Raw genomic sequence first — 5,960 nt, 5'->3', positions numbered from 1 at the left:
AAATGGGAGGAGTCTCAGATCTGGGGACTCTGGGCAAGAGCCTCTGCCAGTGCTGCGGTGTTTTCTCTTTCTGATAAGGGAAACATGTGATGTATTTATTCCTTCCAGGATTTCAGGTTGTTGGTTGGCAACCTTGCTTCTAAAACGCCGTTCTTTCAAAATACAAATACCTCCATTGAAACTGTTCTGAGGGGGATTGTTTGTTTGTTTATTAAAAATCTAAGAAGTGGTAGGAAGGGAAACTACTACTCTGTCAAAGTTACACTGGCTGTAGCCACATTTATTCACTGAGACCCCTGTATTTGCAATTACAAGAAGTAATGCATACGTTTGCTCTGGCCTTGCAATGCAGAACTATTATCCTTATTTTATCTGTAGATTTAGAGAGGTCGCACAGACAATGAACCTTTGATATCTTGGATTCAATTTATTGAATGTATACTATATGCTGAGTATACAATAACTCCCAACATCAGGCTGCCCATGGTTGCCTAAATTCAACTTGAAGACAAGAGACCAAACAGCTGTCAGAGGGATGAACAGAGCAGAGTTTCACATCAAGGTTTTGGCTAGGCCCACAAAGCAGGAGAGGAAATGGGGGTATGAGTCAAGGCATGAGAGACTTCCCTCCTCTAGGCTCTACCTGCACTCTGTCAGGATTGGCTCTAGATAGAGGGACTCTTTGACAGTCTCATTGTCAGAGGAATACGCTAAGGCCCCCACACATGGGATGACTTGACTGTTCTCCCTAGAGAAAGGGATTCAGGGAGAGGGGTTGGACATCTCGTGCAGTAAGCACCAGCTTTGCTAAGCTAGTGTGTTCCCAACTCCTCCGCTACCATTGCAGCTGCATTACTGTCTCCAGACCCAACGGGGTCAAGGGACTGGGCCATGTTTAGAGCAAGAGAAAGGCTAGCATCCTGGACAGGTCCTCCTGCTTCTATCTCTTCACCCGTGTTGCCACACAGCTCTCCAGTGTGTAGCACCATGGCCCTAAGGAAGCAGAGCAGTAAAAAGTCAGGGGAAATGTTTTGTGCATCCTTCACTCCACAAGGTACTATTGCATCCCCAGTGTAACGAAATGTGTGTGCACAAACACATGCTATGCATGTGTCTGCAATGTGAATGGATACACACACACACACACACACACACACACACACACACACACACACCAACTGTGTGGTCTCTCTCTTGCAGGAAGAACTCCAAAGAAGCTGGAAACCTAAAGGCTCTCAACAATGGAGAACAGGGGGGGGGGGGCGGGGGGGCGGGAGTTGAGCTGGGGAAGGCCAGAATCAGCTCAAGCTGAAAGCTCACAAGGCTCCTCTAGACCAAGTTAAATCCACAGTGTTTCTCTGCCGGTCTCTCTCTTTGCTAACTCTCCTGGACCACAGTGCAGCAGAACAGCCCCGGGTACCTGGCAAAAGAAATTGAGGGGTGGGAATCAGAAGCAGCAGACTGTCCTGTGGGCTCAGGAGTTAAAGGCGTCATAGGGAAACGCATCCTTTCAAATTTCTTCTGATCCCAACTGTGGCAGCACGCTTGGTTCCTGTGCTCCTGAAGGGGAAGAATTTCCACAAGGACACAGACAAAGCTAGCGGCCAAGATTTACTTATGGCAAGGACGAAAGTGCAATTGTGCTGGTGTACGCCAGACAGCCCCTGTCCCGCAGCCTCGGTGCTACCTCCCCTGATGTTAGGACTGGCCCTTCCCTGCTGTGGAGTCCAAGATGAGCGCGCTCTCGCTCTCCCTCTCGCTCTCCCTCTCGCTCTCCGCTCTCGCTCTCACTCTCTGAATAGGTAAAGGCCTAAAAGTTCTGTTAACACTGAACTGCATTAGATATTAGAATGTATATTAAAATAAAGCTACCGGGGTTGGGGATTTAGCTCAGTGGTAGAGCGCTTGCCTAGCAACCGCAAGGCCCTGGGTTCGGTCCCCAGCTCCGAAAAATAGAAAAAAAAAAAAAATAAAGCTACCATAAAGTCAAGATGTTTATGGAAGAGCCACAGTGACAGACACTGGGGGGCAGGGGCTCTGTGGGAGGGGAAGCCCACTGAAACAAGATTAATCCCCCCAAATAGCCCTCTTATAAATATCTTCCCCAGTGTTCCAGACCTTTCTGTTTTGACACTAGCATGTATTTTAACCCTAAAAGAGGAGACTGAAAAAAGCAAGTGCCCCTGTCTCCCTCCCAAGCCTGACAGCAAAATGAACCAGGGTTGTGCCCTGCATTTTCAGCAAACCCTCTCTTCATAGGATTGGAGGCCAAAGTCTCAGAGCAGTACTTCATCCCAGACTCTCAACAAGTCCACCCTAGACACAGGTTCCCAAAGCAAGTTCCTGAGCCCTAGGATATGCCTCCCCACAACATCCTCTCAGGGCATCCCACCTGGCTGGGCACGCCAATGGCGAGTCTAGAGTAGTGCACAGCCGCAGCCTGAGTCTGTACTCAATAGCCAGTGAATTTATTTCCCCGGAGCCAGCTCCTGACAGGGCCCAGCTGAGCAGACACAGTAGCCAGAGCACCTCTCCCAGCCAGAGAGGGGAAGACTGCTTGCTGGTCTCTGCTTCCCCTCCATCCTGAGTAAACACAGGAACTTGCCTCACTGGAATGGCAAGACAGAGCTGGGTGTGGGCACTGATGGGAGCATGTTCGTGGCTTGGGTACTGTCTATTCGTTGGGGGAAATCTGAGCAATTCACACCCTGGGCTCCAAGTGTGGCAAAGGCACTGCTGGATCGACACCGCCCTCTGCTGGCCATATGTGGTCATCATAACACCATCCTCTTGCCTGGAACACAGACCCGGGAAGGCAGAGCTTCCCCACTAGGAAAGAAGATGGAGAAACAGCACCCTGTCCCAAGAGCATCTCTTTGGGGAGCATACAAGCTGGACTCAAGGAATAGGAGACACTTCCTGGACCTTTTCCAGGAAAAACCCTTTTCTGGCCACACTAGTTCCCAGATGCCCATCAGCAAGCTAAGCAAGCACTCTCTGTGCCTCTGTCCTTAAAGCTTATTTCCCCTGGGTATGTGTGGCTCTTTGAAACTCTTAGAGGCCCCTATGATCTCCATTCTGAAAATTTACGGGCCTGGAGGACAGTAACGATCCCCTTGAGGAATAACAAGGTCATTCCTCCTGTTGCAAAAAGGCTTTTGAGATGGTTCACAGATGTGAGGAGCAATGCCCTGCAGTCATTGCAGCTAGAAAGCGCAGGACAGACCCCTTTCCTAGGCACATATGGATAGGAGTCACCGTACCTGTCCTGGTCTGAGGTTTGCCATGTGTCAGACGCCCGCTGTACCATTGACAGTGGTTCTCTAGCTTGAACTTCACAAAGAGACTATGAACCTGGACTACAGTGAGGTTGAACAGTTGCTCAAGATCAAGCCACCGAGAGTCCATGGCCACTGTATATATGCTATATGGCCCCTCTCAGACAAAGGCCTTTCTGCTAGAAAGTACACAGCTCCTTGTAAACCTTCCGATGCCCTAGCTACAAAATAGAGTTGTTGCCCTGCCCTTCTCTCCCCACATGATCCATTCCACACTCACTAAGCTGGCCTCCATGCCCAATCCCTACACACAACCCCCAACACGTGATGTGTGAGGACACAAACAGGCAGTGCTAGGAGAGATGAGACCCAGGATTCAGGGGAGCACCAGGGAGAGGACAGCAGGAGAGATGCCAACACCCAGGCTGGAGTCACGACCAGTGGCTCTGTCCTTCCTTGAGTGTTTAGCAAGTATTGCCAGGAGTGGGAAGAGAGCTCAGGGATATCCTCTGCCCTGGTATGAATAGCAATGATATGGTCCATTGGAAAATTCAGAAGTGGATGACATCATCCTCTGTGACAACCAGGAAAGATGAAGCAGGTGGGCAGGTCCAACTTCACTATGGGTCACTCAGAGTTCCCCAATTCTCAGAAACAGTTGCCGTTTTCTCTAGACGCTCTTCTCCCTCTCTTAGGAAAATAGCTTTCAGCCTTGCATAGACTACTGGGTAATCGGAGGACACATCCAAGACCTACTACTGGCTTCCATGGAGGAAAACCCTGGAGGATGGGGGTACACCTCCCTGGAGCAGTCTACAAAATAAGCATATACCCATGCATACACACAGTGTCTCAAACCAAGCAGAACCAGTTGATGCTATTGGGTGGAATAGCCAGAGGGCGCAACAACCACTAGGCCATCTGAGAGAACCTAGAAGGTGTTCTTGGCCCCCGTCTCATCCATACTACCAAGATGAGTGGCCACTAGAGAGCTGGTGTCTGGGCCCCTCCTAGTTCTTTATATTTCTTGGCCTTCAGCCTCTCCTTAAGTGTCTTCCCTTGCCCACCTGTTTTGTGTGGAACACTTGCCTGCATAACTTCACTATCACTAGGCGTCTGTTCCTTTCCATGTGACCAAATTGCCCCATTTTTATGTGCTGGCATTTTAGCTAGGGTTTTTATTGCTCTGAAGAGACACCATGACCATGGCAACTCTTATAAAGAAAAACATTTCATTGGGGCTGGCTAACAGTTCAGAGGTTTGGCCCATTATTGCCAGGAAGCAGGGCAGCATGCAGGCAGACGGTGCTGAAGAGGTAGCTGAGAGTTCTATATCTGAATCTACAGGCAGCAGAGAGAGAGACATAGATATTGGGCCTGGCTTGAGCTTCTGAGACCTCAAAGCCTACCCCAAGTGCCACAATTCCTCCAACAAGGCCACACCTCCTAACAGTGTTACTCCCTGTGAGCCTACGGGAGCCACTCAAACCACAGCTGTTTTAGCTAACTTCCTCCTTTGATGAGGAGCCAGTCCGAGCCCCACCTAACTCAGGTCTCTCAAGACATCTGCTGACCTGAGGGGTCCCACTGCAATTGGTATAGTTCAGGAAAACAGCATTTGTCTCAAGTCCTCCTTGTCATAGCCCTGTAAAGCGATTCACCCTGGGCATGCGGAGAGGTGCGCAGATTAGACGTCTTCCAGGTTTAGCTAAGGTCTCCACCAATGGTTCGGGTTGAACCCTGATTCCTGTCTCCATCTAGAACCAAAAGGATACATTAGGAAGTGATACACACTTAGATGACAAGAATAGGCTGACAGGTTACAGACCCGCTTCAAATTCTAGCTGGGCAAGCCAGGGCCAGAATCCTTGCCCACCTGCCCAGCCCACCTCCTGCCCTACCCTCCCAGAAGATCCATGACCCGCAAAGCTGTTATTAGCGCTTTCAGCTCCATTTAACTACACAAATGGCTTGGTCACAGCTGACTAGTCCCAAATTTGCCCTTGATTTTCTTTTAATTCACCGTGGCTCAGTCCCCCTGTAATACAGGTAGAGGAGGTATATTTGTTCCCAAACTCCCCTCCTGGGGTTAATCATGCACAGAACAAAACTCCATTTGAGCCACTTAATGATTTCATTTCCACCCTCGGTTTGAAAGCGCTGTGTCTATAATACTAATGCAGCTCTCCAGCTCCCCATACTCCAGAGGCCTGTGTGTGAGACATCGGAAGGGGGCGCATCCGCAGCCCAGCCACGCCTCCTAGCCAGGCCTGCCAACCACAAATGGCCACTCTCTCCTCTAGACGGGAAGCCACGCCTCTCTTATGGAGTCATTTTAACATCCACCTGCGGAGTCTGTACTCCCCCACACACACATCCCACCCCACCCCCGTATCATCAGCCAAACTCCCCCCACCCCGCCCCCTTATTCCAGAGACCGGGCCAGTTCCCTAAGCATCCCTGGCCTTGGGAGTGGTTCCCTTGCCTAGTGGACCCCTCCTTCATTGCCAGGGCCTGACAACACCTCTCAGGTCTCTCTGTGTCTAAACAGTCCCTCCTGTGATAAGTTTTTTCTCTCTAGCCTAGAAAAGCAGCGCGCCCCTGCTCCATCACGCGTGCACTGTTGGCTTATTTTCACACCATATTTCATAATCAGTGTGCATGACAGTCTATCTGCCACTG

General features: G+C 50.2%; 1 long non-coding RNA gene across 1 annotated transcript; it reads right to left on the bottom strand.

The window, feature by feature from the left end:
- Positions 1-412: 412 nt before the first annotated feature.
- Positions 413-5,619, bottom strand: LOC134480005 (uncharacterized). Its single transcript, XR_010054106.1, has 2 exons — positions 4,853-5,619; positions 413-1,420 (listed from the first exon to the last, which is right to left on the bottom strand). It is a non-coding gene; the product is annotated as an uncharacterized LOC134480005 (long non-coding RNA).
- Positions 5,620-5,960: the final 341 nt, after the last annotated feature.

The sequence above is a fragment of the Rattus norvegicus genome, chromosome 8 (assembly GCF_036323735.1).
Source record: "Rattus norvegicus strain BN/NHsdMcwi chromosome 8, GRCr8, whole genome shotgun sequence".
NCBI lineage: Eukaryota > Metazoa > Chordata > Mammalia > Rodentia > Muridae > Rattus > Rattus norvegicus.
Note: the sequence above shows the minus strand (reverse complement) of the source record. Positions and strands in the feature narration are given on the sequence as shown.